This window comes from Lagopus muta, chromosome 2 (assembly GCF_023343835.1).
Source record: "Lagopus muta isolate bLagMut1 chromosome 2, bLagMut1 primary, whole genome shotgun sequence".
Lineage (NCBI taxonomy): Eukaryota > Metazoa > Chordata > Aves > Galliformes > Phasianidae > Lagopus > Lagopus muta.
In genome coordinates, this window is record NC_064434.1 from 12494520 (window position 1) to 12512304 (window position 17785).

Here is a 17785-nt window from a genome sequence, read left to right on the forward strand (position 1 = left end):
GTACTCACATCACTGAGAGTTTAGCTCTTTGTGGAAGATAAGCTTTTCAGATAAAAGAAGCAAGCACTTAAATGTTTTTTTAATGATTCTCTGCAAGTCTTATTCCAAGGATACAAAGCAGCATTTGACTTTAGCTATGTGAAATAGAACATCTAACTGAAAATAGTCAGTTAAGCTCCCTTTATGGACAAACAAGGTTTCAACAGCCTCAGATACCCTACAATATCTGAAAAAGAAATACACAACTATGCTTGGGTACTTGAATTATTCCTCTTGCTAGACAATGGAAAGTGGCAAGGTGTGGGAATATAAGAAAAACTGTTCAGAGCAGAAGCTGTGGAGCAAGATAAGCAGCATGAGAATCAAGAACACCTCTAGAAGAAGAAAGGACGTCTCAGGGGTCTGACTGGATAAACGCCTGAACGGTTGAAGAGTGCTTTGTAGAATGCTCTGTTGACATGTAAAGGTGGATGGGAAAGTTATAGGGGTGGTTGGGAAAGCTAGAAAAAGAAAACTTGTGAAGTTATATAAGTGATATGAGAACTTGAAATAAATGATTTGAATCATTTGCATCTGAGTCTGTGCATCAGACACTTCAGCAAGGTTAGATACACTTTAAATCCCACTTTTATTGAAATCACTACAAAATTGATTTAATTTCACTTGTGCAGGTGCAGACCATTACCTCCCATGGGCCTCAGATTAACAAAAAACGCATGTAAGTATAAAGCCTAGGTAGATAGCTGAGAGTATTTGCAAATACTTCTGTTTGTTGGAAAACTGTACAGGTTTTAAGTAAAAGATAGCTATGTATGATTGTTTTTAAATAGAAGAAATACTCCAAGTAAGTTTACCTGCAGGTCTTGAGCATTTTGTGTGTTAAATAACAATAACCAAAAAAAAAAAAAAAGAAAGAAAAACAAAAACCTCAAAACCACAAGGAAAGAAGAGCAACAAAAAAAAAAAAAAAAAAAAAGCAACAGAGCAAACTGTTGACTCAGAATATGAATGAATAGTAAGTTGTGCAATTTTTCAGTTTGAAGGTTCACCACTAGGAATATCTTTATTTGTAACCAAGAGAAGAAAAGCACGTAGTTTTAAAAAGAAATGTGAATGATTGCATTATACTGTCACACAATCTATGCCTGCACAGCGTTGTTATGGAAAGTTGGTTGCTTTGTCCATTAAGAAACTGCATAATGCCTAATTCAAATGAAAGAGAATCTTCCAAATAGCAGAGGGAATGAAATTTCAGACCTGTTCTCTACTTTTGAAGTTTAAAACACTTTGAGAAAAGACCAGTCTACAGATTTTTTTGGAATTTTTACAGACTCCCAGTTATATCACAGTCTTTCTATTACTAAACTGCGCTAGATGCAAAGATACTTCAAAGCTAACAAAAGTAAAACAGATGCATGTAATGTGCACATTATTGCAAGACTCCCAAAGTTTTCTGTCCGTAAAAAGATACATGAAAACATTTTAGATACTTCCAATGCTGCAGATTTTCTGACAACTCTAAGAACATGATCACAAGGCTTTCTGAGGCTACAGACTGAGTTAAGAATCATCCCAGTACAGCAATGAAGCAAGACATTTACTCACTTCTAGAGGTAAATGAAAACCAGAAGTAAAGTGGAACAGGCCTCTGCCCTCCCCCCCCACCCCAGTCCCACAAAAAAATGGGAAGGAAGGAAGGGAGGAAAAGAGCAGCGGCAACAATCTATGGAGGAAAACTTATTTTACTATAATATCGGAATACAAAATAACACAATATATATAATTTAATTGCAATTGAGATTAATAAATCAGACAAGATGAGAGAGAGAGAGTTCCCGGGACCGATTCAAACCTGAAAAGCTTGGAACGGCTAGGAAAGCACCCTCCAGCACCCACTGCAAGGCAGCAAGAGAGCGCCCCCCCCACCCGGAAGGGCCAGATCCCGTGACTTCTGTAATGTACAGGGATAGGTACGTGGAATTGGGGCAGTGACACTTTAATGCCCCGTACACTACATGATGTTTTGATGTGGAATACTGAAATCCAAAAAAAAAAAACCAAAAAAACAAAATCATAGAACCATGACAAGAACATAAATAAGAAGTTAATCAAATAGAAAGAGATTTGACAATAAAAAAAATTGTTAAAAAATTGAAAGCAAAATATCGGTTTTCACTCAGACACTAATATGAATCACTGATCAGATGTATAACTCTCCAATTCTTTAAATCCCTAAAATTGTTTAAATCCTTATTTAATTCACTTAAATTCCACATACATAAGAAAAAACACTGAGAGGTTTTCACAACGCATGAGGTTTTCACAAACTCTTGGAGTATTTAAATTGAGTTGTGCTTGTTCAATTATTTTCTCATGAGAAGTAGAAATCCTTCTGACAACCAAGAGGAAGATTCGGGCGTCTGACAGCCTAGGGTCTGGGGAGCTTTCTATGAGCAGTCCATAAACCTGGAGCCACTGTGTGGTGGTCAGCGTAACCTACTTGTTGTGGATCTCATCACTTATGGATCTCATGCTTTGGTCTTCCTTCTCCCAGTAGGTCAAGAGGGACAATGAAGGTAAAAAGTTATGATGTTATAGTGTTTGCTGTCTTACTAGTAATAACTGTTTTATGGTCATTGATGTCTTACTGATTCTACACTGATTTACAGAAGATTCGATTTTTCAGTTCCTCCAGACTCGTGTAGCTGATATTTAATATCTTCATGGATTGAATAATGAAAGTCTGCACTAGATATAGTTTCTGCCTAATTCTTATTTTGTGATTTAGGAGCCACTGGAAACTCTTTTTTTTCCAAGAAGTTTAGACTGCTAAATACTTTGGCAGCAGGTCAAAGTTGACACCTGCCTAAAGAAGCAAGAACTGTGTAACTCCTTGTATGAAAAGAGTTTAAAAGAAGTCAGCATCAAACACTACAGATTTTCATACCCTGGGATACTCTGCAGCTTCAATGAAAATTCTTCTGCTGGAAGGGAAGAACTCTATCTACACCATATTCAACAAATGGATGGAGGAGTGTCCCATTTCATCGGTGCTCAGCAGATGCTGTGGAAAAAAGCTCAAATACTTCCTCAAGAGCTTATTAGCTATTATTTATGTCAGCATCTCTCATGCTAAAACATAGAAGTAACTTGTCAGCTTTTGCATATTGTAGGCCAAGCTCTTTCAGTTCTCTAGCCATTAGTACTTCCATTAGCACTTTTTGAGAAACTTACTGTGTAATTGTGGATACTGCTGATCACATCAAGTCTTTAGAATATGTAGCCACATACCTATTTACTCCCCCAATTACTGAATTTCACATCATTCTTCTGCTGTCAATTTGTTCTTTAGAAAACTAGGCTTTTATTTATTTATTTAGCAATTTGTGTGTGCTTAAGACAGTCTGACTCAATTGCCACTCATAGTCTAGGGATAATTACATGTTAGATACTATAAATGGAAACAAAGCATGTATTTCCCTGAAAATACAGAAGAAGAGGAAAAAAATAACAAAGAGCAGGCAGTAGAAACACTTTAAACCTCTTGTCTTTCCATACCAGCTGTTCGACACTAGCACTCTTATTAAAATCACTTTTAGAGTGAAATCATACAGTGATGCTGCTTCTGAGATATTAATATTGTCATGTCTAAGACTGGATTATCCTCCCTAGGGCACTTTTTAGCAGGCTTTAGGTCCTTGCCAACACCAGCAATATTTGGACCCCTACTGATGATAGAGTAAAAGAATTGCCTTCTGTCTTAAAGAGAATAACTGCTCCTTGTGACTCACACCTCCTTACTCCTCTTGAATGCAGCTGTCTTTTTCTTATCACAGTTCAAGTAAATTTACAAGGATGCTTTAGTAAGAGAAAACTGAAAAGGCTGCTTATTCTCCAAGCTCACTATGTTGGCTTTTTTTTTCTGAGGAGCACTCATTGTTCAGTAATGATATTCCCTGCTGAATTCACAAATTGAATCTGGGGGAGAGAGAGCGAGGATGTTTTGAAGGTTAAATTAAATGACACGTTTTGTCAGCATGGCCCATAAAGATGATAATGTGTTATTTATTGTGAGTTTTGATGTTATCAGGTTTGCACAACATAGAATGTAATCTCTGGAATATCTGCTAGATTTATCCCATGTTTCTGGAGCCCAAACAGCCATGGAAAGCCTCTGGTTTTCTATTGGTCAAGTAGCATAATGTAAAAATGGTTTTATACCTCTAATCTGGACATGATGGGTCATAAACACTTCTCCCTACCCAGGATGAACCAAGCAACAACTCTTGATTTGGCACCACGTTTCTACCAATGTCTGATAAAGAAAGCTGAATTTATTTTACAGCTGTGTGCCACTGCTTGTGGCAGAATTACCGAAGTTATCCCAAATGGGTGCCTGGAGATGTAACCATATGATTTTACAGTGGAGGGACAAAGATGAATAGAAAATGAGAAAGCAGAAATTATGTAATATTGTGAACTATTGTATTTTTGGTAAGCTCACACCAGCATCATTGTCCAAGGTTGCCAGTGCTTTGACAGCATCCCGAGTGCCCCCATCACAACAGTTATACCATTCGTCACTTAGAGGAGCAGTGAAGCAGCATTTTTACTCCATCATTCTTAGCAAGTCTCCCCAATGATAGCACAAAACATATGCTGCACTTTTCTCACATCCAGCTTGCCTCTTCAGAGCACTAAAGTACAATTCAGTTTGGCTCTTGATAGAAGAAGTAGTAAAAGGCAAAAGATTTGCATGAACATACTGAAGCCCATCCAAGTTCAAATGAAGCAGTAATCCAAAATTTTGGGTTGGCTTTGTGGAAGAAGGGAGATGTGGGAGAAAATGAAAGTAGACATTAAAGCAGTGTATATAGTATTATGTAAATGAAAGCCCAAATTTTCAGACCTAGCTAAGCATTACATAAATGACTGTAGCAAATGTTTCAAATTAATGTAGCAATTTTGCTACACTATTATTTATGAGCAGTAATTATCTTAATTTCTGTGTAACACTGAATTATTTCTGCCATTTTTGGTTAAGACCTAACAGTTTCTTTAACCTTCTAATAATTGAAAGCCTGCAGTTCATGTATTGATTTCTTCTGAAAACAGAACTTTTAAAATATTTGAAATTGCTGTAGGAAAAAGAAAAAATCATTTTCTAGAACTAATGTGAAATTTTTTCTATATGTTTCCAAGTTCTTGAATTCAGTGCTTATAACACGAACTAACAGCTGAACTCTGAGGATAAAGAAACTGTTATGGCACCTGTGTAAGTTATGTCTCTAAGCCACCTCTTCTGTTCTGTTACTATTGGCCTTAATATGAAAGGTTCTTTCAATATTCTTCATGATCTGTTGGAAAGAAATAAAATTCTTAAAAATTTAAAATCTTCCTACATAAGACATAAGAACATTACATAAGAAATCTTAACACAAGCAAGATATTAAGATGTATAGAAAATATCGCGTACTCAGGGAACTTTATACAGAAATAATGATGTAAATTATTGTAGAACCTTGGAGATATGTCAGGTATCTAAAAATCAGAAGATAGTCACCGTTAAAATTGAAAGACAATAACAAAAAGGAACCTTAGAAAAACTGATAATAAAAACATGCTTCTTTTCCCTTTCTTAGTATAGAGAAAAACATGTAAGGATAGAATTTTATTGGTAAGAGGATTAGGAACTTCTTGTATCATAGAACAAGAACATATTTTACATGAAAAGTAGAAGTAGGATATCAAACCATGGAAAATTCTGAGACAAGTACTTAATCGGAAACAAAGTATGAGTAAGTATTTGTAATTTCTGTAGATTGTTCAGAATTATAGTTAATTCTAACAAGCATTGTGGAAAAAATATTGTATCTCTTGTAAAATTAGAGAGAATATGAAGATGAATATCTGTGTATTCTTTTACAGTGTCTGCTGTTGGTCACTTTGAAAAAATGGTTTAGTGAATTAGAGGAACATCTGGATTGATCCAGTATGACAAAATCCTTTCAAAATTGAAATGTAAATAACTTAAAATTTGGCTGTCTGAAATTACGTACTTAATTTAAAGACTCAAGAATTCATTGATCTAAGGGGAGGAAGCGTTATTGAGAGAATAAATAATAAAAGCCAATAAACTAGGGAACTATCTAGTATTTTGTTGTTAGTGGTGATGCTGATGATTATGATGATTTTTCTTTGTTTACCTTCAGGGAGCAGAGGATGGACTTTATCCTCCTTTCTTATTTTATCCTCATGAGAATTCAATCCACTGATATCTGACCATCACGTTCTATCAGTGTCTGAGATGCACCTCATGAGATCTGATGGCAGTCAAAGACTCCTGAGTAGAAAATGTATTCAAAATTCCACTGTTTGGCCACTAGATGACTCTCTGACCTATTTAAATTTAGCAGGAAATGTATGTGGTAGACACTGGGAACACAAAAAATTGATTAACTTATTGTTGATATTGGTAGTTCTGTATAGAAAGAGAGTCAGGAATCAAGACAAAATTCAAGCTCAAATATTTTAATAACTTCATTTTTTTCCCCCTCAAGTCCACCAGAACTTAAGGAGAAATACAAATGCACACACACAAGGACAAAAAAGCAATCTTGACAAATCTAATAGACAAATCTGAAACTCCAATGTTATCACTACATTTGTAATAGGTAACAGTAGGAAATAGTGTCTGATGATAATTCTACTGATGTTCTGCTGGTTCTAAAAGCTCCAGATATATTTAATTCTTTCTTTCAGAAATTTTGGTCTCTTCCTGGGGAGTAGTGTTATTATTTCTTTATTTCTATCACAAATGCTTAAGGAAGTTGCAGTAGCATACAAGTTATGGTTACTCTCATCTCACAGGTGAGCAACTGTAAAGCTGCTAAAAAAGGACTTGAATGCATGTGTGTGAGAAATAAAAGTCAGATCTGATTTGAAATTCCACAACTAAGTGATATATTGATAAAGGTTATTCTGGATCATGAATTTTAAGTCTGACTACTGACATCTGCAGTATTTCAATGGTTGACAAACCCACTAAACTGACCAATTAGATTCCCTGTATAAAGAGAATACAGTGAATCCCAAAAATGCATTCTTCATTGCTGTTTTATGCTGAATCAAAGAACAGATGGTATGGCTGCCAATTGGTGTTCAGAATCATAAGAACATTAGAAGAATATTCTGTTGTGAAGTGTAGAGCAGTAAGCAACTCAACAAACCAAGTTTTGATAGAATTTCTTATCTGCTTATGAAAAATTCAGGAACTAGCACTCCTATACAGATACACACACACATGTATATAATGCTTACAGTTCTTTCCAAAGTGAATTACTGTCACATGGTATAAAGAAACCACATACATTAAGATCCAAATTATCAATGTTTGTTTCTTACACATAATGGAGAAAATGGAACAATTTTGAAGACTGTGTGAATACTTGTTTAGCCTTGTTTTTGATACCATGATCAGAATCACTGTTAAATAAAAACTATTTTTTCCCACCTGTAAAGATTATGTTTTCATAAGACAATATTAAAAATGATTTATTTGGTCAGCAGAAGTTTAGTTTGGCATCTGAAAGAATATATATATATATTTTTTTTTTTGTTAAAATGATCGAATTCTCAAATGAAAGTAGAAAATAAAACTAATTATATCTACTCCTCACAACTAAAAAAGTATTTTTTTCATCAAAGTGATAAAGATTTTAAAAGTACTTGAATTCTCATGCGCATTTTCAAAATATATTCTAAAATGCACTCACTATTAGTGAATGAAGGACTAATTATTTCAATATAGTAAAACAGATTTTAACCATCACTTCCTTTCAAAAGTAGGAAATTTTAACTTCAATATGCAACTATTTAAATGTAAATGCAAATTCTTCTAGCAGTGAAAAAAATAGTAAAGTGCAACCCTTAGAATATAGATCTGGTGGCCATTACATTACTGTAAATTGTACTTCAATTTCATTCTCAGCTTTTTCTCTGATCTACTTTTTATGCTTCATAAGGAATGAGTCAGTCAGGAGGCAGAGTGGAGCTGGAATATTGCAGACAGACATTTTCATTAGGTATTTTTCAGTCAAGCATGAAATTCATCAATGGAACATTTAAGATTTGTGTATTTCATTTTTAATTCTGGATATTCCTTATTCATTTGTCTTTCTTGATAGCAAATGTTTTTATTTGGAGGCATTTGATAGAGTGATTTATGGAGTTTGATCAATCAGAGCCTATATCAGCTTAGCACACTTGTAAAAGTAGAGATGAGCAGTGAAATCAGGATAAACAAGGGCTTCCTGTCTTTTTCTTACATTGTAAAATTTGTTAGCCAGAACCAAAAATTCAACACTCAGAAAGCAAGAAGTCAAGAGTCTTCAAAAATGTAGCCAGAATTTTTTATTACATAAATTCACCTTAGATACAAGAGAACTGTGTAACATTAGCACTTCAATGTCTTCCTTGTTTTAAGTAGTTTCTTTCATATTCTGTGCCTTGGCAGCTGCAGACAGACTATAGCCATGGACAAATTCAGTCTAGAGAGATTCAGAAGCAAATCTGGCCCTCAGTCAAAACACTTTGAAATGGATGAAAGGGGGTCTATTGACTTTGATGGACTTTGGCTTTAGCTCTACCAGCTTCCACAGGCAGTCTGGGGTTCTGATTCTGGCTCCACATGATGATAATATATTTTATTCAATGGCTGCTTAGGTATATATATATTGAATTGCACATAGAATAGGTGTAGGAATACAGAGCTTTACCCCAGAGATGTTGTTTAAATAGTGAAGATACATACTATATATGATATATACATCCATAATACTTCTGAATTTTCTGTGATTTTCCTGCAGTCACACAAATTTTCACAGAATCGTAGAAAACTCTGAGTTGGAAGAGACCCACAGAGATACACAAGTCCAAGTCCTAGATCCACAAAGGTCTTAAAAGTTACTTGAATTTTTAAATTAAAAATAAATTTCAAATTTAAAAAATTATTACTTAAAAATTAAGCTAAATATCTAAGACTTATATAAGCATTTAATGAACTCTAGTAGTTTGTGGTCATGCCTACAGCCCAGGGCAGCCTGTTCCATGCCCACTGCCTTCTGGTGCAGAACCTGTCCTTAACCCCTAGCTGACACTGCATCCAAAATGAGGCCTCCCCTCAGCCTCTTCCTTGGGCTGCACAAACCCAGGGACCTCACACACAGCATATATATCTTGCCCTCTACACCCTCTACCATCATTGCAGCTCTTCCTTGGACAGTGATAATTTTTTTATCATTTTTGCATTAGAGCTATCTTCTGTCAGTGTGTAACTGGACACATGAGATGAAGTGGATTGCTCATGGAAAAATGAAGAAAGGAATTACTATCCACATGAAAATGACTTCTGTAACCAGATCTGAGCTAAAATAGCACATACCAAGTTGTAGCAAGAAAAAAGGAAAACAGTTACCATTGCATTTCACCGAATCCAAATCTGCCTGAGAGAGGTTGTGGATGCCCCGTCCCTAGAGGTGTTCAAGGCCAGATTGGATGGGGCCCTGGGCAGCCTGGTCTACTATTAAATGTGGAGATTGGTGGCCCTGCATGTGGCAAAGGGGTTGGAGATTCATGATCCTTGAGGTCCCTTCCAACCCTGGCCACTCTCTGATCTGCCTGACATTGGGAAAAGGCCAGACTGCAAGCATTATAAGGAACTGTCAGACCAAGAGCAACATAGCTATGAAATAATAGCTTTACTGCTTTAGAAAGAAGATGAAGATATATGGCTAAGATTTCCTGTGATTTTTGAAAGTATTACTAAGTCTTAGAAAGTTTGTGGCCTTTATCTACACTTCTGTAAGCATAATATGCTGATCTAAGTACACGACAAGGGAGAAAATGGTCCACCACCTGCTGCCTGAATCGAGCACTCACCCACAGGTCACCAGTCTTGTCAAAAAGATTTGCACTGACAGAATATGAAATGGCATTACCATCAAAACATATAAGATTATCTTTCCTTTGAAGAAAAGCAACAGCTAAACTAACTTTGAAGTTAGAGGACAGGAAGGCAATTAGTTCGAAAATATTAGACACAAATGGAGAAATAAATTCAATGTTGCCACTAATAGAAACTGGCAGTTTCAAACCCTGAAAGATGGGCTTCTTAGTGCACTTTTCAGTGCCAAATCCCCAGCTGGAGCGAACTGATTTCGGACCATAAGAATGGAATCACTTAAATAGCCATGTCCAATCCTCTATAAATGCAAGCTTTTCTGCTATACATAAACAGATTTCACAGAACATCTCTGTGTCACTATACTCTCATGAGCCATAGACCATGTTCTGATAACCCACATAAATTTGAGGCTTACACTGAAAGACTAAGAGATGTATCACAAGAACAAAGCAAAGGAAACTGTGGAAATTTAAGAAATTATGCTAATCAAAACTTTGCAGATGATTTTAAAAAGTGAACTACGCTATGGAATACCTAACTTCTCCTCTGCTTGCAAAAGACTAAACAGGAATCTGGTTAGTGAAAACATCTTTGAACATATGAACAAAATAGAGGCAATTAGGCACTTATGAAAGTACAGTGCTATCGAAGGGATCAAATATGGGATTTCTGGTTGCCTTAAGCACTTGCAGAGCTTCAGTATTCTTCAGTTTATATTAGTTTAATATCAAGGCTTCAGTCTTTAGAATATATTTGACATTACTTAAAGCTATGTTACAATTTCTGGTATCACTTTTTTAAATATTTTTACATAATTTTGAATATCAACTAAGCTGAGCTGTTCATCCTAAAATATGTTAACTGAATCTCAAATGGCTACATTCAGCTTTTGCACTTCATTATCCACAAACACGCAATCTGCTGTCTTGCTGCAGTACTGATGACCATAGTAACACATTCATTGAATGGCTTGGGTTGGAAGTAACCTTAATGACCATGTAGTCCCAATGCCCCTGCTGTGGGCAGGGTTGCCTCTCACTAGAGCAAATTGCTCAGGGATCCATCCAGCATGGTCTTGAAGTATCACTGAATACATTTTGCAGACAGCAAGTAATTATTTTCCCCATTGAGAGAGTAACATGGCATCTATAGAAATACAGAGCTTAGTGAGTGTTAAATCCTTTACTATTACTGTTATGCAGTTGATTTCCTAAAGAATCCAGGCCATCCTTTTAAATGCAATCTATGCAAGCTGTTCATGTCTTTTCTGCCTTTCTTCTGATCTGTTGTCTAAAACTAAGGTAAGGCTTACCTTGACAATCACCTGAGAATTTTCAGAAAATACAGAATGTACCTGTTGTTCTTTTTAACAGAATCTGCTATTGCTAGCATAAATCATAACTCTGTGAATATATGCTGAAACTATACTTTTGTTCAGACAAATCTGAAGATGTTATTAATACTACTTAAAACCTCGACTGGCATAGACATCAGCTTCACATCAGAACACCTCTCACACTATTTCTCCTTATAAAAGTTAAAATCAATTGCAGATCTCTTAAAATGAGCCATCAGATTTGCGTTTTTTAAGATAACAGTGATATCAGCAGTGGTTCTCATGCTGGAAAACTATTCCTCTGGCAGGTCACCAGAATTTAGATTTGGCAGGCTGCAAAGTGTAATGTAAGGTTTACTTGCTCAATCAAGCATTCAATTAACTAACACGTCAGTATGCCGGTCCTTTGTGAGGCAAAATAAAATGTGCTAAAGCACACTGAACCATCTGAATGGATAGTTGCATAATTAATATTTGTTTTTAATTTATTGTAAGTTGTCCAGATGCTCTGGCAATCAGTCCCTTAGATATCCTTCAAATAATTGACCGAGTCCTGTAATCTTACTAGAGGGCAGCAAATTTTCCTCTGTTTGATTAGAATTGAATAAATGATTCAGCAGACATTTTCAAATTCTTTTTAATTTTTTTTTTCTAATTAATGAATTGTTAACAGTTCTGAAATCATTTTCTTCAATTGCCCATTTGTTGATTGATATGGTTTATCAGTTATCCACAAATTATCTAAGATCATCATTGTTTTGAGACCAAAACATTCTCCAACTCAGTAAACCAAGCTTTATTAATATGAGGTTTGTCAAAGTAATAGTGCTCTTCTTGGGAGAAAAGAAAGCATGTAATTTCAGGGCATCTCATCTTTGTTAGCTATTTCAGCATTAGGTTAATTATATTTGTGTAATCATTAAGCAGAAAAAGACTGAGGGCAATATAGAGATAGGATGCGAGGAAATTATCTCAGATTGCACCACAATAGATTTTGTTTGTGTATTAGGAAAAATTATCTACACAAAAAGGGTGGTCAAGCATTGGAACAGTGCCCAGGAAAGCAATGGAGATATATAGATCTCCATTGATCTATAGAATAGATCTATATATTCTATATATTCTATTATATATTCTATATAATAGAATAGATCTATTCTCTTACAGATTTGTATCATTCATTTATGCATTCTCTCAATTCATACACTGGACAAAATGTCATTTGCAGAAGAATAATTCCTTTACCTATCAACTCTGTTTTATTTTTATTCTGTCCAAAGTTACACTGACTTCTCTACTGCCTTATTCCTGGCAAACAGTTAATGATCACACTCAATGTGCAAATATAACAGGGATCCTTATATTTTTCTGGTTAGTTGTAATCGTACAAAGCCATTCTCACAGATGAACACAAATAATAACAGATGCTACAAGCATTAGTGTACATAGAGACATTTATTTGAATGATAATGGAAACCTCAGCAAGGGTAGATTGGCTCATAAATCAGATTTACGAAATACTTTTTTGACCTCTGCATCTTGCATTCACAATACAGCGGGTTCATTTCAAGATAAACTGCTTAGCAGCAACCTTTTTAAATGTAATATTTCTATGTTTAAAAAATCTACTTTATTTAACGCTTTACAATACACAATATTTAATTGTGTTTTATAATATTTTATTTGCAGCTATGAAAGCTCATTAAAATATGTGAATAATATTTCCCAAGCTCAATTTAAGCTGTTTTCAACATTTGTTTTTTGACTGGGGTGTCCTCCGGGTTTTCATTCTCAGATGTTAGGATTTTACATACTTGTTAACTCAAAAACAAACAAGCACGACAGAAAAATCATACACACACACAAAACAGTTTGAGAGGTCATCAATGAAGTATTGAGAAGATAAAGCACCAAAATGACTGTATCTGTAAAACACTAACCATTCCGAACAAAAGTAATAAGAACTAAGCATCTCATATTTTTGAGTTATTCAGTCAGAAACAAGTTCTATTCAGATTTGAAATTGGACTAGAACTTTTGTGCAAATATGTCAATTCTATCAAACTCAAAATCCTACATTTTCTTATTTCTTGGCCTTGTTTTATTCATTAAAGCACTCCTGCACAGAAAGGAGGTCTACGGATCTTGCAAACAGAACTGCTCCTTAAATATCAGTACACATCTTACTCCTATTTCAAAGAAGTAAGAAATATTTGACAATCCGTAGCTTAATGTAAAAAAAACCCAAACAACTCTAACACGCCATGTTTCAGCTTTATTTTCATTTACATTATCTTGGACAATTATTCTGAGGAAAGTCATTAATCTCATGCATAGTCAAAGGTATGCACGATATTAATGATTTTAGGAAAATGAAATTCAAGAGAGGTTTTCTGATATCATTCACATTATGCAAACATTTAACATTTCTGCTTCTGCTAGGGTACATTACCAGCACACAGAGAATTCAACTTTGGGTTCCTATGGATTAAAAAAGTAACTAGCATGCTATGAAATGGAAAAGAAAATTATTTAGCACATATATGCAAGCTTTCAGTATGTCAAAATTCAAAGGGTATCATTTCTATAATTGGTGCTCCTACTGTAAGTGAGAATTTTACCTGCACTTTTCTAAGTTAATCTGTATACAAATTGTAAGTATAAAAAAACAGTTCAAGATTTCTGACTTTTTTTTTCTTTTTTTTTTTTTTTAAAGAAGCTTTTTTTTCTACCCATCTATTTTGTCATATTTCTTCACCTTGAAAGAGAGATAAAGATAGAGGGAACTCTTTTACAGTCCTTAGCTAGAGCTAAAAGGACACAGGAAATATTGAATCCACATATTAATTGATTATTTTTGTAGGAGTTTAGCACTTGACACTCTTTTATACTGCCATAATTAAAATAAGTCGATGGGTCAATTAAAGTGAACTTTTCAATATTAATGACCTTTGATTACACCTAACGGAAGAATCAATGATATAAAGCCAGGACAGACTAGAAATACTGATCCAGAAACCTTGTAAAATAGGCACACATATCATGCAAAAAAGTTTGAATGCAAAGATAAAGTAGGGTTGTGTCATACGCAAATAAACAGAGTTCTATCATACAGTTATATGATAAATATTAACAGATACAGCACTCATCCAAGCCATCTCTGTTAAGTGAAGTTGTAGCATGAAACACAACCTAAGCTTCTTAAAAGTAACTGGTGCCAATGCTTAATCAGATATTGTAATTACCAGAAATATCACTTATCCATGTTCTATTAGACCTATTTTCAGCAGCAATGCTTTTATTTACTTATTATTTTCAAAGCACTCACTGTTCTTGACAGATCTCATTTTCACCCTGTATCCATAATGTAAGATTTCTAAAGTAGACAGGTTAGCCTAGCTATGGCCCAAATAATTTGGTGAAAGGTCAACAGTGTGTTCAGTGGGGAAGGAGCCAACTCAGTTACAAGTGTTTTTCAAAGTCTCGCCTTTTAGCTTTTCAAATAAAACATCTGAGAAAAATCAAGAAAAGCCAGCTGCCACTTTACTTTCAAACAACTGTACAATAGGTGAGCATGGCTAAACAACAGAACACAGCTTAACTCAGTGGTTTGCTTTCAAAACATTACAGCAAACGGAAAAACAACACTAGCAATAACAAATGTTTAAATTAGTAAAAAAAATTAAAAATAATAATAAAAAAAATTGTGGCGCTATCATTAACATATGCCAAAAAAAGGATGGATAGATACGTTACTGGGGCATTTTTTATTTATTTATGAACACACAAGTTAGTAGCAGCATAGTTCATACTAAAAGGATAGTTTGTTATTGCAAAGTGTAGTGCTCCTTGATTTTTTTCCTGCAGTAAGTAGCAATACATCAAAACCCACATATTTAATCAACTTATCTTGATGTCAGAAGACCATGGCATACCCTGAAGAATAAATATTGAATAGTGTTTATATCCTGCCAGTATATTCTTGGGTATCCATTTGTTGCACAGTTAATATACATACAGAAATGACTGCCATTTATTACCAGTACTAACAAAACAGTCAAGACTTATTGTGTGCATATGCATATTATATACATATTATGTATGCATTATGCATATGTATACATATTTACAATATTATATATATTAGTTGTATATCAATATGCATATAAATTTCTGTTTAAATATTTACAAACAATTATCACATTTTTCAGACTCAGTCTTTAATATTGCTTTCAACTGACTGAAAGGGCACACGGAAACAATGGGAACGTATGGAAAGAGATTATCTGTTTTGAGACCAGATTGTGATATGTTTACTCACACTGAATAACTTATGAGGAATATTCCTTCTGTGGTGTAAAGTACTCTGCTGTGAAGGAGGGTCATGATGTGGCACTCTGTATTTACTCATGCCATTGGATGTAGGTTCTCAGTGTTACATTAGAACTAATTCTAGGGCTTGATTGCTTCATTGTAAAGCCCACCACAGGATTGTGTTCATGAAGTAGGTACTGGTAACAAGCTCTAACCTCCCCTACATAGGAAGTAGAAAGACGACTGAAGTCCTTCATTTCTAAGTTTAGTTCATGACTTCATGCAACTTTCAAAGTAGATTGCCAATGTCACTGTGTATCCAAATAGCATTTAGGCTTAGAAATATTATTTGTTACTTAAGGCTGATGACACTGCTTATTTTGCTCACCTTTTAGCCTAGAGCATATAATGAATCTCCAAAATGGGAATGGTTTTGTGCATGAGGGATACACAGTTACTCACTCTCACTAACCGTGGAGAAGAAAGAACAGCTTTCAAGTTTAGCTTGAACTTCTTTCTTGAAAAGTTTAACTAACTCTCCCACCTTTTTTTTTTTTTTGCTGTACTCACATTAATTTCAAATTCTGTCTGACTCCCTACTAAAACAGCAGGGGATTGGCACTTCAGAGACACAAGCCCATATGCTAATTCCCCATCTTCTGTCAGTGTCCAACACTTGTACCCACACAGTCACACAAGTGGAAAAAATATATATATATTTGAAAAGCATTAACCCACTTTACCTAGGAAATTGCCAGAATTGCATAGATAATTACTATATGTACAAGCAAGAATATGCAATTAAGGCTCTTCTGGTAAATACCATGTACATAATTTTTCCATTGAATTGTGTGCACTTGATGGTCAGGATGTTGGCTAGACCTACTCCTCAACTTTAACCTCAAGTAAATGCCAGATGAAGGGGATAGACCCTTCCTTTACCCTTATGGTAAAGGACCTGATATTACAAACATTTGCAGAAGCAAGTGGTTTTATGCTTGGATCATATGCAGAACCAGAAACTCCCAGAATTCCTCAAATAAAAATATTCTTTCAAAAAGAAAAAGAAAAAAAATGAAGCTTGATCTTATAAAACCATAATCTCAGCTATCTCAATCCATATGGCCTATGCTGATGATTCCACTGGATATAACCACCTGAGTAGGTTTGTTAATGATGCAAAATATTAAAAATTAAGAAGTGAAAGTGAATATTACTACCTGCTCAAGTATAAATGCTATCAGACAAATTCTAATTTCTTTTTCAGAAATACACATGGTTCAAATAATGATTACTTTCCAAGGCATGGTGACATTTCAATATATGGAAAAAGAATAATTTCACAAGGGATATGTATTATATATTTAAATTAATATCATATTGCAAAAGAGAGAATACACAGTGTCAAAATTACTTTCTAAAAAAAAATAAACAAACAAAAAACCACTGTAGGACTAATAGCTTATACGTATATAAACTGAGAATAAACCCAATAGCACTCCAAGTAACAGAAGAATCCTCACTGCCTTTTTCCCAACCTAACATCTTCTTTTCATTTACAAGCAGTTCAATAAAATATCTGATCCCAGTATTAATTTTCTTTATAGTGAAACTGGAAAATAAAAATAAAGAATTGACAGATCAAACTACCATTCAGAGGATCCATGAATGTAGGGCTGTTTTACTTGTCATATTTGAACTCAGAGAGCAGAGAAGTTTCATATTTCATAATAATTAAGTAAATAAATTCCAGATTTGCCATGGAAACACTGACATTCATGAACAAACAGCAGCACGTGATCACACTCTAGTCATACAGTATTATCCTTTCAAACATAATTCTGCAGTGAAACTGCTCTCAGCTTAGTAGCCCAATCATACCTCCCTACATATTTCTGGATTAATCCTTTTGGACTGAGACCGTCATCTTTCTCCTGGGATATAAAGCAGAAAAGATACCATTTACAAAATATAAGCATCAACAAATGCCATTTTTTTTTTTTCATCACAGCTAAGTAAAATTATGGACAGAACACTTCTACACTACTCTAGTAGAAAACTTTCATAGAAAATAACAGTAAAAGTCACAGTAGATATCACAGTCCCCTATTTCTTCTGTAGTTGAAAAGACAGATTTGGAAACTTTGGGGGATGGGAGGGGGGGAAGCGGG

The 17785-nt window shown here is 34.7% G+C and overlaps 1 long non-coding RNA gene across 1 annotated transcript; it reads left to right on the forward strand.

Moving 5' to 3' along the window:
• Window positions 1-965: 965 nt before the first annotated feature.
• LOC125689282 (uncharacterized) lies at window positions 966-17616 on the forward strand. Its single transcript, XR_007375164.1, has 2 exons — window positions 966-1613; window positions 2382-17616. It is a non-coding gene; the product is annotated as an uncharacterized LOC125689282 (long non-coding RNA).
• Window positions 17617-17785: the final 169 nt, after the last annotated feature.